The sequence below is a fragment of the Saccostrea echinata genome, unplaced genomic scaffold, assembly GCF_033153115.1.
Source record: "Saccostrea echinata isolate AGI-Se365-2 ecotype Australia unplaced genomic scaffold, CSIRO_AGI_Sech_v1 ptg000015l, whole genome shotgun sequence".
NCBI lineage: Eukaryota > Metazoa > Mollusca > Bivalvia > Ostreida > Ostreidae > Saccostrea > Saccostrea echinata.
The window spans coordinates 11590211-11610745 of NW_026889764.1; positions in this window are offsets into that span (position 1 = coordinate 11590211).

Genomic DNA, 20535 nt, shown 5'->3' on the forward strand with positions numbered 1-20535 from the left:
TGGTCTATACATATCGTTTCTTATACATAATATCAAGTTGTTGTCCTTCAAAAAGGACTGCAATACGGGAACCATAGGCATGTGTTTCTAACAAAAATATTTTAAAAATATGTGTTTAATGAAAAATGTGCTACAAAAAGATTTCTTTCATCTTGAAACGGATTTTTTTTTTGATAATCTAATTACCGGTAATAGTCTAAATACTAAAACTGGATATCAATTATACTTAATTGATCAATGTTTTTAATGTAGTATTGACCATTAATTAAATTGGAATTAAATGGGGGTCACCCGTTGATCACAATTACCCTGTCTGTGAAATGTTTTGCTCTTGAAAGTTCAGAGCTTTAAAATATTGTCCAGTGTTAAGCAGTGTTGTTCTCCTTGACAGGAAAGACATTTCTGTTGGAGAATTGAGACATTTCTTTTGAAGACAGCATATGATACCAGGCCAGTAGGAACAGTTGGAGGGGATAATTTTGCCAGTGAATACTTTACTATAAAACAGAGAGTTAATTTACAGTTGTGTCCTCCTCAATAGTTTAGCCAGTAAAAATTATTCAATAGAAATGTATTCGTCACCCCTCAAGAAACGTCTTTTTTGCTTGTCAAGAATTTCTTTTATCCCCACAAACTAAAATTGCCTCCTACGGGCCTGGATGCACAAAATTGGTGCTGGACGTATGTCCAGTCTTTTAAGCCAAATCGTCGAATTTTTTTTACATAAGCTGTGAAGGCAATTGAAATCTTCCTCCTATACTATAGCAGAATATTTTTTTTAAAATAACAACGAGAGTAGATTCTGATTTTGGATATGCTTAAATAAATACAATGTACAGAATTTTAGCGAGTTTTTTAAGATTGGCGAGTTTTTAATCGAGGAGGCAAATTGTCCTATGGGCAATGTCTCCAAAGAGCGAACTGTGTAGAATTTTAAGGCATGCGCAGTCTTACTTTGCAACATAGCATCCGGATTAACGTCGCCTATATATTTTGTGCGTGGACCCTTACAAAAAGAAAACCAAAATAATCTTGCCTAAAAATGTTTTTATATATAATAATACAGTTCTGCTTTGAGATTTGATTTCAAATATGTTACAACTAATAGCTTCAGTGTAGACATAGACTATACAAATCATTTGTGGTCAGCTATAATATTGGCAGCAAACCTTATAGAAATGAAATGAACAAAACGATTTTTTTTATATTTTCTAAATGACTGTTTTCGTTTTAGTGCTGAACTTAGTGACTGATTTGGTAGATGAAACTGACTTAGATGATGACGATGAACTTGATGATGATGAAGATGAGAAATCAGATAGTGAATCAGATGAGTAAAGCATTGGATGGATGAATCTATCTTATATTTGACAATCAGATGTTCAGGTTGACTGTTCTTCATTATGACATGCGCATTAATATGTATTCATCTATACTTATAAATTAATAAATTTTGCAAATAAACTCCGAAAAGGGTGCACCAGAGTTCTTACTTACTCCTCTAACAATACGCTAGATACAAGATGATGTCCGTAAACTATATTTAGATTTCACTCGCATAGTAAGAATCGTACATTAAATTAAAAGTCTACTTTTATTTTCTATAAACAGCCATGAAATAGCAAAAACTTGAGTACGGTGGCGTTTCCGGTTGGCGGATCTAAGTTACTGGCAATTTTTAATGAAACTGACAACAAGCAATAATTATTGTTATTTATTTCATAAAACGTCATCACTGAGTTATTCAATCAAAACTTGATTTAAATTATATAAAAGAAATAAGTTGTGATAACCGATTAAAAAGGGAAATATGCAAATTATTTTCGTCATTCACCGATCTTAATATTGACGGAAGCTTCTAGAACATCATATAGCATCGAGCCCGATGTTAAAAAAAAAACAGGCGCTTATAGCTGCATAACATAAAAAAACTTTAAAGTTTCTGATTGACAATATCCATGTGGTTTTTGGAGACTAGGTCTTCCAACAATCTATTGGACTTTCCATGGGTACCAGTTGCGCTCCATTATTAGCAGACCTTTTTTTGTATTCAAATTTCTGTGATTGGTCATTGAAATCATGGTAAATCATTGATAACACTATAAGTTGTGAATATATTTATATATCGACAGACCATTACATATATATACATGTATGTAGTAGGTTTTCCTAATAAATTTATCGGTAAAATTTGTATATATTCCTTACTTAGTTGGCAACGAACCCGAAGTACAATTTGTACTTCGTAATAAACTTGCTTACATGTAAAGAGAAAATTAATGAATAAGGTATTGTTCAAAAACAATTAAAGATGTAAAATTTTGTGCTTTAATCAATACATTTCATTTTTTTAAACAATCTTTTGTATCAAATACTCGGCCTATTTATAGGGCATTAAAAGCTAATTTTACACAGGTACTTGAGTCTTGGTTTATAAATATGTACGTACCTTATTGATATGTAAAAAAGTATAGTACATTATTTACATATCAGTAAGGTACAAACATATTTATAAACCAAGACCCAAGTACCTGTGAATTTTGACACCCCCCCCCCCATCAATTTATCAGTAAAATGTGCAGATTCAGTGCTTTTATCCTTGACGGAAATGAAATAAGAGCATCTGAAGTACAATATCCATAACATAGTATAACATGTTTCACAATAAACGTCAAGTTTTTACAAAGGGTGTGGGGTGGGGGTGGAGACGTACATTTACTTCTAGCGAGATTTTGAACAAAGTATTAAGCCTGTAGGCTGTCAGTAGAAACTACAAAATATTTTCTGTCGGTAGTAGTATAGATTCAATTCCCCGCGTTTGCGCGGGATTTCATCTAGTAGTTTATAAAGCTACCTACTGTGTATAAATGTATACTAATAATTTTAACAAAAAGTTTAAACCAAGAACTAATAAATTTATCATGTTCAGTAATGTACTTGTATTTAAATATTGTTTCTATTTCCCAGCGTCGTCGCTGTGACAACATCTAACGGAAAGTGGAATATAACGTCAAATGATTGCCATTTATATTGTCACATTAATGAACTTTTATACATTTATAATCCAGATTACAAAGTATTTATCGATATGAATTTTATCCCATTTTAGGTCCGCATAGTCTGGTACTAAAACAAAAACATTGCTAACCATATTATTCTTAAAAGTGAATAAAAATTCCGAGATCCGACCACCGATATTTAACACACTGCCATTTCCATGTGCATATGACATAATATTGGTAGATTTGGTAGAAGAATTGTGACTGTACATATTGTCTTTTTTTTATATTTTGTCGTTGGAGACAATATGGACCTATCCTCATTCACATATTGTTGTCAATTGACATTTATTGCCGTTGGCTGAAAATTTAAATACTTGCACATATTGTCGCTGGCGACATCATATGCCTATCCTTACTGCACATAATGTCGCCCCACAGTTAGAGTAGCTTAAGTTTTCTTTTTTAGCTCACCTGAGCTGAAAGCTCAAGTGAGCTTTTCTGATCACATTTTGTCCGGCGTCCGTCTGTCTGTCTGTCTGTCCGTCTGTCTGTCTGTAAACTTTTCACATTTTCGACTTCTTCTCAAGAACCACTGGGCCAATTTCAACCAAACTTGCCACAAAGTATCTTTGGGTAAAGGGAATTCAAATTTGTTCAAATGAAGAGCCACGCCCTCTTTCAAGGGGAGATAATTAGGAATTAGTGAAAAAATAATGGCATCATTTAAAAATCTTCTTCTCAAGAACCATAGGGTCAGGAAAGATGAAACTCATGTGGAAGCATCCTCAGGTAGTGTAGATTCAAGTTTGTTCAAATCATGACCCCCGGGGGTAGGGTGGGGCTGCAATGGAGGATCAAAGTTTTACATAGAAATATATAGGAAAAATCTTTAAAAATCTTCTTCTCAAGAACAGCAAAGCCATGATGAGTCATATTTATATGGAAGCATCCTCAGGTAGTGTAGATTCAAGTTTGTTCAAATCATGACCCCGGGGGTGGGGTGGGGCTGCAATAGAGGATCAAATTTTTGCATAGAAATATATAGGAAAAATCTTTAAAAATCTTCTTCTCAAGAACAGCAAAGCCATGATAAGTCATATTTATATGGAAGCATCCTCAGGTAGTGTAGATTCAAGTTTGTTCAAATCATGACCCCCGGGGGTAGGGCGGGGCCACAATGGAGGATCAAAGTTTTACATAGAAATATATATAGGAAAAATCTTTAAAAATCTTCTTCTCAAGAACAGCAAAGCCATGATGAGTCATATTTATGTAGAAGCATCCTCAGGTAGTGTAGATTCAATTTTGTTCAAATAATGACCCCCAGGGGTAGGGTGGGGCTGCAATGGAGGATCAAAGTTTTACATAGAAATATATAGGAAAAATTTTTAAAAATCTTCTTCTCAAGAACAGCAAAGCCATGATGAGTCATATTTATATGGAAGCATCCTCAGGTAGTGTAGATTCAAGTTTGTTCAAACCATGACCCCCAGGAGTAGGGTGGGGCCACAATGGAGGATCAAAGTTTGACATAGAAATATAAAGGAAAATATCTTCTTCTGAAGAACTGCAAACCATGATTAGTCATATTGATATGGAAGCATCCTCAGGTAGCGTAGATTCAATTTTGTTCAAATAATGACCCCCAGGGGTAGGGTGGGGCCCAATGGGGGATGGAAAGTTTTACATAAGAACATATAGAAAAAAGATTTCTTCTCAAGAATAGAAAAGCTATGTTTAGTCATATTGATATGGAAGCATCCTCAGGTAGTGTAGATTCAAGTTTGTTCAAATGATGACCCCTGGGATAGGGAGGAGCCACAATGGGGGATCAAATTTTTACAAAGGAATATATGGGAATTTTTTTTTTAATATCTTCTCAAGTACAACAAAGCCATTTGTTATATTGACATGGAAGCATCATCAGGTAGTTTAAAATTCAACCCCCCCCCCCCCCCCTGTAATCTTTCCAATACTGAACTGATTTGTGCTTTTGCCTAGCCAATGTGCTCAGGTGAGTGATATGGCCCATGGGTCTCTTGTTTGGTAGTTTTGAGAATGTAATTCTCGTGTTTATCACGCAAGTGTGTGTCTCATTACTCTCATAGACTAATTCATGCAGCGTATTGTAACGGTACATATTGTCATCCCGTACATATTGTCCCCGGCGACAATGTGTACCTACCAGTACTGCACAAATTATCTTCCAACAGTACATATTGCCGCAGGCTGCAAAATTAACATGTACATAATGTCGCTGACGACTATATGTGCCTACCCTTACTGCACATAATGTCGCTCCATTGTTAAATTCCTTTATATGGATGATGATGCTGATGATGAAGTTGATGACGATAACATCAAAAAATTATACTTTAAACTTCCATGAGATAATATGAATTCACAAAAAGTTCAGAAATCTCTCTCTCTCTCTCTCTCTCTCTCTCTCTCTCTCTCTCTCTCATACTTCAATCAAACACCTGCTTTCTGTTAAGAATAACGAACTTTCATAACGTCCGGCTCACTGATATCTACTGCACTAAAGGTTTTCACCAAGTTCACAATATGCCTGAAGAGTCAATTAAAAATATGAATAAATTCTTAATAAGACTTTTTAAAAAAAAATGTCCACCTCTAATGCCAATATTATCGGTACATGAATGCAATCCAGATGATTATTACTACTGAACACAAATATATATATATATATATATATAGAGAGAGAGAGAGAGAGAGAGAGAGAGAGAGAGATCAGAATTGGCAATATGTAACCGGTTAACCGATTACTCGGTCATAACGATGGTAATCGGTTATAAAATCTGTAATTGGTTAGTCGGAAAAAATAAAATATATGTAAATTTGAACGCAATTTTCTGTAAATTCATATCTAAAAAAATGAAACTTCTGCATACAATTGATAATTTAGCATTTTCGCCTATCTATTTCAGCTAATCCGGAGGTAATTATAACTCTATGGATAAGATTGCGGGGTAATTGGTCAGTTTGTGAAGACCTAATTAATGTTTTTGAAAACACCGTGTCGTTACCCCCGACTGTCCTGTACTTCTTAAATGATATTACTTCCCGTTGAGCACTGTGAATTAGTGTGTCTATGTTTTGCTGTTATCTATGAAATTATATTATTAGACAAACATTGTAAATTAAGTGAAAGTTCAGACATAGGTTTGATTATGGTGACAAAACAGAATAAACTTGTATGACATCGGCTCTGAAAAATTATCAATGTCCCATTTTACAGGCAAGCATGTTTCATGTTTTTCTTAATTTTTTTCTTGTCTATTGATATTGAAATTACATGTAAATATGTGTACATGTAGTTCCCTATTCAAGATAAACAGAATGGTTCGATTTTTTATTGTTTTTTTAGTCTTCTCGTGTATATGAAAAGAGTTATCTGAAAAAAAGGGAAAAAAAATCCTAAATGTGTATTTTGATACCATTAACCGACTAATCGGTCGGAACGTCTTGCGATATTAACCGATTAGCAATTTTGTGTTCGATTGCCATCCCTAATATATATATATATATATATATATATATATATATATATATATATATATATATATATATATATATATATATATATATATATATATATATATATATATATATATGGACGGCTGACCAATTTAGATATATTGATCATCCCGTAATCAATCCGACCATCAACTGAAAAAATAGTACTAGGTCAAAAGTCATGAAACCTTTAATGACATACATTCAACAGATTTTAAATTGATTAATTTGTTTTAAAGTAGTAATACCTATATTTTGCTTGATCTTATAAACATCTAGTATTTTAAGAATGATTTCGTTATTAATTTTAATGTATAAAAATATTCGTGCTTCCTGCATGAATTAAGTTACAGAGAGTCACTCCAGACACGAATTGTAAGTATCCGACGTTGAGCAAGATAACTTCCTCTTTTATTATGCCCCGGGATCGAAAGATCCCGGGGGTATATTGTTTTTGTCCTGTTTGTCTGTTTGTCTGTATGACTGTTTGTCTGTTGTCTACTTTAACCTTGCCCATAACTTTTGATTGGTTGGAGCTATGACTATTTTTATATTTCACATGTGTATTCCTTGTGACAAAACCATCATATTTGACCTTGACCTTGGAGTTTGACCCACTTTTGCAAAAGTTTAGGAGACTTTAACCTTGGCCATAACTTCTGAACAGTTGGTGCTTGGGGTTTCAAACTTCACATGTGTATTTTTTGTGACAAGACCTTCCTCTTGATATCAACCACTTTGACCCTTTGACCTTGACCTAGGAGTTTGACCTACTTTTGAAAAACTTTAACCTTGGCCATAACTTTTGAACAGTTGGTGCTAGGGCTTTCAAACTTCACATGAGTAATCCATGTGACAAGACCTTCCTTTGGATACCAACCACTTTGACCCTTTGACCTTGACCTAGGAGTTTGACCTACTTTTGAAAAACTTTAACCTTGGCCATAACTTTTGAATGGTTGATGCTAAGGCTTTCATACTTCACATGAGTAATCCTTGTGACAAGATCTTCCTTGGGATACCAACCACTTTGACCCTTTGACCTTGACCTAGGAGTTTGACCTACTTTTGAAAAACTTTAACCTTGGCCATAACTTTTGAATGGTTAATGCTAGGGCTTTCATACTTCACATAAGTAATCCTTGTGACAAGATCTTCCTTTGGATATCAACCACTTTGACCTTGATCAACCACTTTGACCTTGACCTTGACGTTTGACTTTTATTTAAAAAACTTTAACCTTCGCCATAACTTTTGAACAGTTGTATCTAGGTCTTTCAAATTTCACAGGTGTATTCCTCGAGACAAGACCTTTCTTTGGGTATCAACATTTTTTATCTTTTGGCCTGGATTTTGACTTGCATTTGAGAAACTTTAACCTTCGCCATAAGCTGCCATGCGGGGGCATCAGTGTTTCACAAACACATTTTGTTTTTATTGTATTTTTCTGTTTTTTTTACTCAATCAATGAGAAGGTATGGATTTTCTTAAACAACTGATACATTTACTCTAATTTTTAATGATTACAATCCCCTTGTTCAGAAATACTTTAACAACTTGCATACTGTTGCTCATTTTAGCCCCAGTAAGTGGATTAAACCAACTAAGTGATATTGACATAAAATCATAGATAAATACAATGAGAGAAAAACAATAGTAAAAAGTGTCTTCTCTGTTTTTTTCTGTTCTGGATTTATTATGTGAACGGAAAAAATATTCCATACATTTTGTCGGATCGCTAATAAAAAACTTTACTGGTATCGCTTTAGATTTCTACACTGTATAGCAGTGCTATAATGAAGCTAAATACAGGGTTATCTACAATATGATACCATTATGAAGGATAATAAAATTCCCAAAGGGCAAAATAAAATTTACTGAAATATTTCAGTATTTCATATTTTAAATACCCAGTAATGCTTTGACATTTTCAACAGCAAATGTCACATGTCTTTTATATATTTTTCATACTACAATATTATCTTACGAAATACAGTTATTTACATCATATACTTTTCATGATGTCGCGTTTGATCAAGCAGGAGACTATGACGCTTCTTAAGATTTTTGATCACATTTCTGAAGCAACTTCTAAAATAATTTTCCAAATTTCCCTGTGTTTTGCCATTTGTATCATTTCATTGGACATTTGAGTTTGATAACTGTTCCTTATCTGCACATTTCATTACAGTGCTAAGAAATGAAAAATTGAGGCATAGTACTTCAGAGAATCAAATTTTATTATATGAATCATATTAACCCAGTTTGAAACACATTTTGATGTGTTAAGATGAAAATAAAACTCCCGAAATTAGTGTGTATTCAGAGCTGAAGTTCATTGTTGAAGTTAATCGATGTATTTTAGCAAAGCGTCCGTCTTAAAGCTAGTTTATCAAGAATATTCAAAAATAGTTGCCTGTTAAAGAAGTGTACATAATTTTCGTTTTGATGAAAGAAACTGAGATTTGTTTTGGCAGATTAATTTAGACACACAGTATTTGTCTTATTGTAAGTTTGAAGCTCTTTGGTAATATTATTAAAATTAGTTGAAGTTCAGATTCGGCATAATCTATAGTGTCAATTCAAACATTTAATATGCTTTGGTACCTGCTTTTTTGCCTTCGTTTTCAATCATCGTGTCCTATTCAAAGTGATAAATTTTTATAAACAGGGTACTCCCCCTTTCCTCCTTTTCACTGTGCACTGTGGTAGTATTTTGTCACAGGTAGACCATGCTTAACATGAACACCACCAGTTAAGACGAATAACATTCAGCATATTATTTTTCTACTTTTTATGAAATAATTTTTTTTTTCTAATGTCAGATCTAAAGTTTTTGAATTAATGAGTATTGTATCTTACTAAACTGAATCTAGAATTTTGAAATAACGTCTTACTCTACTACAAACACGGCCATGATTTCGCACCTATAATGATTTAAATATTGAAATTTTCTTTCTTGAAGAATACATTAACCAACCTCAAATGTGACACAGGATGAAGCATATGTTGCATAGACTATTCAAAAGTGATCAAGAGTTAAAATATTACGCTTAAGAATATTTTGATTATTAGTATTTAGTAATTTTTTTGCATATGTTGCAGTACTATGTCTAATATAGACGAATTAATTTTGATGTGCAATGTAATTATTAAATAGGTTTATCGTATTATTAATTAAAGACAAAAAGTGTGGTTACACTATGCGATTTTTCATTCGATTTTTATTCGACTTGCTCAGGGATTTTACATTCGATTTACAAACGATTTTGACGACAAATGAGCAGGTGTCTGTTATATTTCTTTAGTTGTGATATAAATTATGATGAATAAATTCATTTGTAAATACCTTATTTTCTCAATAATTTTTTCAATTTGTATTAACTTTTTATTCAATCTAAAGTTACGTCATTTTCGCTAATTATGACGTTTGATGTTGACGTATCCGTTATTTACTCATATTATGACTTCTGCATTAATGTTACAATGGACAGCATATATTAAAATGGCCCCAATACTTTGTCTTCTCATACTTAAATTTAATCCACTGGCATGACTGAAGAAAAATAGAAATTGGATTTTATTTCAAGTATTATTAAATTTTCGCATCACAACACGTAAAATAGGCATTTTAAGGTGTTATAATAAAATTCATCTGCAAAACCTTTGCTTCCTACATCTGGGCCTTTAAATTTCAAAATTACTTATCTTCAAGTTGGGATAAAGGTAAATGAGTCGATAACAGCAATGTCAATATATGAATAACGATACTCTGCATTATACTTTATTACAATTACCCGTATTCTTGACGTGTCCAAAGATGAATCAATGTTGTGATTTACAATGGTGGATTTAATGGATTTGGTCTGATTTAATTATTCATTTTAACGAATTTTAGATGCAGTATGTGAGTCAGAATGTTCACATTTTTTTTGTATCAATGCATGCATAAATAGTTTTGATTAAATGAACGAGTAGCTTGATGATCAGAAAATAGCAACATATCACAACATACAAGTTGTTTTAACATAAAAAATTATATATATGCAAATTATTTAATCGAAATCCACCGTTTCAAAATGTTTTCAGTATATCTATATATGACACATAATTAAATTTGAAAAAGTGAAAATACCACGTATACAACAAGAGAAACAAGGTTTATCACTATCACAGATATGCCAAATACTTTGTCTAGTGTTCGACTAGATATGCTAGAAGACTGTTTTTTCACTTTCATTTCATGGATACTGGTGTCACAATTCCTACAATTCATTGCCAGTTCGCTTCCTGTCATTCTCATATCGTCCATTTGATGATGACCACTCACTGTTAGCTGTGTGAATAAGCAGACGAGAAAATACGAAACCTCCTCAGACGTCTGAGGCATAAAGTCCTTCATAACCGTTAAAAAGACAGCAAAGGTTAAGAAAATAGCCATGCAGGTACTTTTTTTTTCCAGACTCAACGGGAATCAGGAAACAGACTACATTTAATGCTGATAGAATCCAGACCGGGAGAAGGTTTGAGCACACGGCAAAAAATAGTTTCCTGATTAGTTGAATGATGAGTAATGCTTGTTTTTCTCCCTGCCCAACATCAAGGACGTCTTTCAAATCTGTTGAAACGTCTGTTAGTGTCCATTCTATGTGTCCCGTAAAATACGACAAAACTACGGCAATCTTTCTAAGTTGTAAGCGCAGTTTTATAATTCTATAGAAGCGATTTATGTACACCAAGGCACAAAGTTGCTTATCAAAAGGGTAAAATTTCAAATTTATCTTACATGACATCGAAATATCAGTTGCAGTGGTTAAGCCGTTTGATGCTATATACGATAGGGAATCTCCAGATGAACATTGGTTAGATAGAACTGTATTATGAATGCAAACAGTACTAGGAAACCATTTCTTTGAAGGTAGAACAATATTTGCAAGATTGTTGTATTCGGAAGCAATCCATGTTAGACGTTTGTCTGTCCAGGTCATTCCTGTTTCAATCGTCACTGAGATTATCTGGCTTTTCTCATCCACTCTGTTTATGGAGAATAAAAGGAACATCATTATAGTGTTCAGTATATCACTGACAATATCCATCGGGGGAACCAAAGGATCTGCTTGCGCCTGAACATATTTGTGTAAGTCTGATCGGGTGAGGCAATTCATTCCCTGAATCCTTGAGAACATTATTACAAGGCTAATCCAAAAACAAATGTCAATTTTCATTTGGCAATGTTCACACTTTAGCCATTAAGTCAAGAAGGGATTTAATGGTAAATTAAACATATGCCATCAATTCCATTTAAGGCTTGTATTTACATATTTCATATAAACTACATATGCATCTTTCATATGGCACTGCTATTCAAATGAACTGTTCATTAGAATGAAAACCAATATAGTTTGCAAACCAGCCAATAAACCATTAAATCCCTTCTTGACTTAATGGCTAAAGTGACTAGACTGAAGCTAGCAGCCAATAACAGCAGCCTTTAAGGAAATTCATCAAAGGACTGAGAGTACTCTGACGCAATACTGTTTAATGCCTCATTTTCGACAATTTATAATTAATAATTAGATAATTAATGCAACACTTAATTATTTAATAATTCAAACACTTGGAGGCAGTTAAACTCACCTGCATAAGGAAAATTCAAAACAAACAAACAAATAAACAAATAAAAAAAAAAGAAAGAAAATGTCACCATCTTTGACCGCTTAAGAACAAACCAACATTGGAAATAGGTTACATACTTCCAGGAGAATCCCGTTAAAGCTCTTTTACGGGTCTCGGGAACATGATGGTGCCAAAAGGCTAACCTGAAATTTGATTACTCCTAATATTTACATTGATAAGGGTTTGAAAGTAATTTAATCTATTTTAAGTTATTATCCTTGAAGTGTGCATCGAACAATTACTGGCAAAAGGTAAAGGGTCCACAGGGCTATTATATACGGCCATAAAAATTAGGCTGAAGTGGTACCACCGAGCTTTATCTTAACCGTCCGTGTGACAATGTGTTTAATTGTGGCTTTTTGTGCATTGTTGTAACTGAAAATATATATATTTTTTCATATAACATATTACATCCATATGGGGCAAAGAACTACATGTATTTACAGGAATGCTTAAAAGGAAACACAATACATACATGTATATACAATACCTTGCAATATAGATTGTACAATAGATATAGTCGGATGTAGAAGTTTGACCGTCATTGACCTCATTTTAGCAGTTCAAAAGATTGTAATACATGTATCTCCAACCCCTGACAACAGTTTGCATTCTTCACGTTATTTCCCGATTATGACAAGGAGCACACGGCGCTTGTGACCAGTCGGCCGGAGATGGTCACTCCTCCATGGCACCTGATTCCACCTCTTAGAGGTCCGTGTTTGCTCTGCTCTTATTTTGTAATGTTTAATGGACTTCTGAGCTCGAATTCTGTTCGTTATCTCCAAATATTTCATTCTGCTAAATTCTTTGTACTCAACAGAATGTTCTCTTTAAAAAGAAATAGCGGTTCTTTTATTAATTTCAGAAATTAATTGATTTCTTATTTCTTATTTCTGAGAATTAGAGAATTTTTTAAAGAAATTAACATCATGCAATGTGTATTTTTTATGAAGTGTGTCAAGCTCATAAGTTAATGAAATAATGCAAATTGTGAACTGAGCCAACAGGCGCCATTGAAAACATCAGAAGTGGGAGCAGATGCCATGAAAGAGTAAACATCCCCTGGTCACATTCAGCTGCGAGTCCCTACATATGGTAAGGTAAACGGAGTAATTCTTGAAAAATTCATTTTGAAAATAATGACCTAACAACGTATTAGCTTTCAGCCTGATAACTGTTCGTTATCTTCATATTTCTTGATTAAAACTATGGCAGTTTGGATGTTTTCAAAGAAAAAGTTCAATATTTTCCATCAGGAAGGCGATCTTTCCATGATTAAGCCTGTGTTAAAGGACTAATATAGGCGAAATCTTCAAGCTTGTGGTATGGTGCGTATGAAAGTGAGTCAAAACAAAACAGAAAGAGAGGCACATGGGCCACAATATACCTGAATATATTTTGCCAGACTGTTCTTGAGGAAAAGATTTAAAGTTCATTTAGCGATTTTTTTTAAAGTTTTTGAGAATCAGTGTCTGATTTACACTACCTCTAGAAAATGATGTAGCAAAGTAAATCTGAAGTTTCTCCTTTAGAGTTAATATTTTCTAAAGAATAAAGATAAGGGCTTGTCAGAGCATTTGATGGACCCGGAAATATATTTTTGTTCGTAAACATTTTATAAAATTTAGGAATGAAGCCTAGGTACTTGTAGGGTACATAGAACTCACCTTATTTGACTGGAATGTTTTAAGTACGTACATGTATTAAACACTGAAATGTGATTTTGAAGAATTTTATCTTTCGACCAAACAGAGATCAAAGTTTTGAAAGAAAGTTGTTATAATTTTATCTATTTAAAATATTTAAAAATAAAGTCTTCCAACAATCTTTTGGAATTCCCATGGGTACCAATTTCGCCCCGTTATCAGCAAAGGCTTTATGATAAACTTGATGAATTTAACTTTTCAATCGTCAACTTCCCTTACTTATGCATCAATATACCTTCATCACCTGCATACGGGGTTTATATCTCTCAGTTGATTCGATACGCAAGAGCATGCTCTACGTATGTACAATTTCTAAAACGAGGTAAATCATTGACAAACAAGTTGATGAAACAAGAATATCAGCAGTCTCGTTTAAAGTCATCATTTCGTAAGTTCTATGGTCGATACAACGACCTTATCAGCAAATACAATTTATCATTGACTCAAATGCTGACTGATGTTTTTCATACTAATTGTTAGGCCATTATTTATACACTGAATTGTCGACGGATTTTTCCGTTATTCCCCGATCATGACAAGGAGCATACGGCGGGTGTGACCGGTCGGCAGGGGATGCTCACTCCTCCATGGCACCTGATCCAACCTCTGAAGTTTTGGAAGTCCGTGTTTGCTCTGCTCCTATTTTGTATTGTTTAATGGACTTTGAGCTTGAATACTATTCGGTATCTCCATATATTTCATTATAGCATGTTTACAATTTATTTTAAGGGATTTTTCGAAATTATTTGGATTTATTTTAAATCAATTATTCTGGAATAAGAGAACTAAACTTGGGGAACAATTTTAACCCAAAGAATGTTTACTTCTTCTGCAAAGCTGTAAAGCATTGTAAGTAAATATGTAAATAACTATGAAGCGTCCAAGGACGTGTGGATTCAAGTTAGATTATTTCATAAATCCTAAGGCTTGGTTTGGGGCCACAGTTATGCGTTAAGGATTTTCGTTTTAATTCTTATGATGAAAAACAAGCACAACGAGATATTATCTCGTGAAAACGACATAATATCTCGTGAAAACGAGATATTATCTCGTAAAAACGACATATTATCTCGTGAAAACATATTTTATCGTTAAAACGAGAAATAATCTTGTGTGAATTAAATTTTAGAAAATCATATTATTTCCCAAAATTGCTTTTTTTCCCCCAATTTCACTTACATACTTATTATATATGGATCATGCTTTCTTTCATAACCAAGTAGTTTTCTGCAGATTTGAGAAACTATTGCTACTGGTATATTGTATTTTGAGCTACACTAATAATTGTTGTCATTTCAATGTTTTTGGCTAAAGCCAAGATTTTTTTTTTATTAAATCTCCTTTTGACAAGACAATGTGTTATCCTAAAATACTTATTTTTGCCTTTTCAAATCATTTGTCAGTGATTAAAATAGATGACAATATATATGTTAATATAATATTAAATATTACTAAATAAAAGTTGCATTGAGCATCTACTAAGTTACACATTCATAGCTGCATTATAATTATATATTATATTGTATAACCCTGTGCAATTTAAACCAAAATATCCTATATACCTGAGCTTAAGATACAGATCAAGTTTGAGTTTCATTCCTGTTGACCAAATTAATAAGAGTCATGGCCATATTTGCCATTTTCTTCAAACTGCTCTACATAACATATTTGTTGAATATGAATATCAACGTAGGTTGGGATTTAGTCTCCTTAATGCGACATGTAATTTTTCTATTCTGAAATTTCTAAATATTTTCTTAATGATCTCTGAAACCAAGATGAAAGCATTCTTAATGACACTCTTCATCCATATTTGACAACGAATAGCAAGATAATTTTTTTCCTAGTACTTTCAACAACAAAAAAAAAAAATTACGTGTCCTAAATGTACCACCGTACACTTCTTAATTTTTCAATTAATTATTGAATCGTATTATAATTAAAAAAAAAAAGCGGCAGCCCATTTGACGAGAAAGAGAATGAACTGATTTGATTGTTTGTTTGGTTTGGTTAGGTGCTTAGACTTTTTTAACGAAAAAGAAAATAAACACATCTGCATGTACAATAAACATTGTAATAATACACATTGAATTCTTTTACATCAACTTTGTTCATTAGCATCCACCATCCCCGACAAAAAACTGTTACTTTTTTAGTCTGTGGTTAATCTTAATTTCCTACAAGATTTTGTAATCGTCATCTTGCCTCTAGTTCTCTCTCATCTAATTACTTAATATAGCAAACAGTCATTTCCAAAAAAAAACAAAAAACAAAAACAAAAATAAAGCAAAAACAAAAACAAAAAAAAAAAAACAATCAAACAAAATAAAAACAAAAACATAACCAAAACAAATCAAAAGAAGTATTTACTTATTTTAAGTAAACATTGTGCATTGATGTAGACAAGGCAAGTGGTTATTGCGTCGTCCACTAGATGAGCCGTGGTATCAATGAAACCAATGTCCAGATTCTCATAGACTGTATATGTACTTAAAACAGCGGGCATCATATTTTTACACCTTGTCAGCAAATACAATTCATCATGAAGTCAAATGCTGACTGAAGTTTTTCATACGAATTGTTAGGCCATTATTCATGATATATGAAAATATTAATGTATTAAGGTCAGACGACACGTTCGTCGAATATCTGTTTTGTATCCCTTCATAATATATAGAAAAATATTCATCATCATCATTATCTTTTGATTTTTAAACTGTTTTCAAAACGCCTTAAAATAAATACAGCAAAAATTGTGATATTGACAATTCAAGAGATTATATAGAAAACAACATCCTCTGGTATCTTGCACAAATGCCTGGTAAAGTACCTCAATTTTTTTGTGAGGAGACTTGTTAAAGTTGCAATACTTCAATGACAAATTCTTAGAAAAAATTATATATTATTGGGTAACGTGTCTTCTGATCTTAAATTATTCAATTGAATGCCAAAAGGAACCTAATTAAATTGAGGTTGAAGTACCTTTGTTTCATTTGGAGCAGTAAGTATGTTTGCAAATGATCGGAAAATTAAGATACCACTCTTTTGACGTGTCTTATTTTGCGTCCCCACTCCCAAATATTAAATATTCCCAAATGATGATATCCAGCAAATATTCATGCATGTTTAATCTAGAATGAAACTGAAGTGTCTAGGATACTATCCTGGAACGAATGCCTTTTTATGTGTATCTTATCCCTTATTATCAGAGGATGGCTTTATTTCCATTGGAATATTCCTTTATGTAAGTCAGTGATTCTATTACCATGTGTATGGAACTGTTCGGAAATTATTGAAAAATTGTGTTTTTTCTTCTTTCTGATGAACGTCTTTTGGTGAAAATTGGCATAAACGATTAATTTACTCGTTTCTTTCTTATGGTACATGTATATCAATGAGTCGACAGTAGGGTTACCCGGCGCAGACACGAAATCAGACAACGAAAATCTGTAACTACTTACGTACTGAGTTCCGATAGACAAATAGAAAGTGGGAAAATTATTTTAATTATGTATGTAATTTTTCAATTTTATTTTGACTTCATTTTATGCAAGTTTGATAGAAATTAAACCATAAATACGGAGATCATAAATAATTTTCATCACTGTATAGAAATATAACGACGGCAAAATGAATGGAACAGCGAACATTTCTAAAATTTTGTGTAACACTGAGAACTCCTGTACAGACTAAACGGCCTGCTAAAACAATAACAGTGAGATAAATATATGTCTAAGGGGTTTGTTTTTTCATTGGTATATCTTTTTATACGTACAAATTGATCAACCAGAGAGAAAATAAAGGCGCCGAATGACCATCAATTATTATGGACTAAGTAACGTTGCCGCGCAGTGCAAAGTCGGTACTGCGTGATGCTTGTCAAACTGTACTTGGCACTTTATGTAATTTTACATTCGGGTAACAATACACATTTAATTTATTTTTAGTTTTATTGGAATCATTTCAAAAAAGATATGAGTTTGATTTCTAGAATTTTACTGATGATAAAAAAAACGAGAGTTAACTTTTCCGATCGTCTCAACATGAGAAAAAATCTACGGTTGAAGTGACGTTACAATGACGTAGCGATGGTGCTCCAGTCAATACACTTATGCAAGTTTATAATTTCACCGGGACTTATCTAATGATCCTATTAACTAGAAATTTTGCAATTTTTAAAATTTGTTTTTGATAAAATGTTCACGAATTTCCTTGAATTTATTTCTTTCCTTTATGGAGGAAAAGTAAATGTCATTAATTTCCGAACAGCCCTAATATTTGCAATGTGTCTTATGAGTCATATTTCAACTAAATCTTTAAAACGCTTAAGAATGACTACACATAAACATAGAAAACAAAGTAATGGAATCATCATGAATCATGTAAGAAGGTGGATTTTTTAAGCAGAGACTTAAGAGAAGAACAATCAGTCTTCATTACACAAGAAATGATCAATGTCATAGCGAACGCATCGAGACCTACCATTGTACGTATGGAGGAAATTCGAGTTGAAACCTACATACAAAATGATAATGTACTCACGTAAAATACAGCACTCTTGCTGATTTATGTACTTTCATCAGTTTTTAGATAATACATTTTAGCAATTTTAACGTTATTCTTAATTCTAATCTTTCAGATATTCCTAAGTCCCTTAGTGTTTTGAGTCTGGGGGTATTAAAACTTTGGCATTTAAGAAAAGATATTAGTTTGATTTCTAGGGGCAGGAACTTTTCCTTGTGAGTAATGACTGATGACATGCATAACCGTTTTGAGCAAAAAGAAAGGATCTGATGAATTCTAGCATTATACAAAGAATCTCATGTATGATATAAAATGTCTTGTTATGCATAGGTTTTTATTGATAAAATCTAGAAAGCAAGACTAGAGATTTCAATATTTGAGTGGACTCCTGGGGCAGGGACTTCCTTGTATCATGGAACTTGAGTATATTTTTCTTGAGTCCTCTGGCCACCTTGCATTCGATCCCTCATTTCTTCTCCTCCACCTTACGCTATAGTAAAACTATTTATTAATCCGATTTCTTCTCTGAGATTTGGCGGTACTTTCGTCATAATTTTTTTTTTAAATTGTGTTCTTCGTGAAATTTTGCTTAATAAAAATCCTAAATAGATATGAATATATTTGGTAATTCTACGTTTGCTTGAGGACAAAGGGATGCCTTTTTTAAGACGTTGTAACAATGTTTATTGATAAACAATCCACTAATGACAAAGTATTGCAAAAGTGAATGGGTTTTTCTTTCCTATTGATTAAATAATATTATAAACGATGCACCATCATTACCTCTAATAATAAAACTTTCACTGATAACATTTTTTTCATCAAAGATTATTATGAAAGATCAAAGATTATATCATGATACAGAAAATGAGGAAAAAATATGCACTGAGTAATACACTGACAGAAAAAAAATATGTATTTGTGGATTAATTTGACGTTCATTAATGATTTCATTATTCCATTTCAATCGTGTGTTTGTACCTATATTTAGGGTTATCATGTTGGAGAGGGGTGTTCCACAATTTCAGATTTGGATCTACTCATGAATTTAACATTCATTAATGATATAATTTTAAATAATCAATACTCACATACTTTGAACATACATTACCAGAAGCCAATCAAAATGACTGTCTTCTAGTAATTGTCAATTGTAAATTTGTTGCTAAAGATTGAAGAACATCGACAGTATTAATATTTAACTAATACAACGTTCTTAGTATTTTAGTTTATATCATTTTGTCATACAGAAGACCCATTGTGTCCACTAAGCCAGAAACCAGCTAAACTTGAGCAGATATTGTAATCTTGCCTGGTAGCTCTTACCCAAGGAGTGTGTAGGTGGAGACATGACCAGGTCCTAAAGCACTCGTCCACACACTAGACATAAATTAGAACAAGAACCAAAAACACTCAGACTAGCAACCAGACTTCATCATCCACCTTCAGAGGTGTGGAGCAACAGTTCTCATCAGTTCGAAATGTGGAACTGGTGGGAGATAGAAGGAACGCACAGACACAGCTAGTCAGACCTAAGAGGATCACAGTCAGGACCGAGAACCTCAAACAACATGTTTCAAGCCAAAAAGATAGGAGAGGATCAGAGGATAAGAATGAGAAAATCCAGTAGCTACAAATGATTAGGAGGGAATTTGGAGAAGTGTGACGAAGACAAGGACATTTTAGTAGCTTGACAAAATTAGAACTAGTTCGGATTGGAAGGAAACAACAAGAGAGAAGAGTTGATCATATTAATAGAAGAGAGAGGGCTAGGGAATGACAAACATCTGGAGAGAGCTCAAATCACTTGCAATTAGGTACAGGCGAAGCTGAGGTGAAGACAGGGAAGGTTTCAGTCTAGGAAGTGATCTCAGAAAAAAACACCAAAAGAATCAATGAATGTAGACAGAATATGGAACAACTGAGAGAGAAGAACAATAGAAAGCAGCTTTCATCAGGAATCCACAAGAATTTGTATCAAGTGTGTTTGAAGGGAAAATACATGGAAAGCTTATTCAAGCTTAGTAAACATAGGTCTGCAAGAAGTGCCTCAAACTTTTTTCAAAAGGCTGTGGAGACTAATGAAA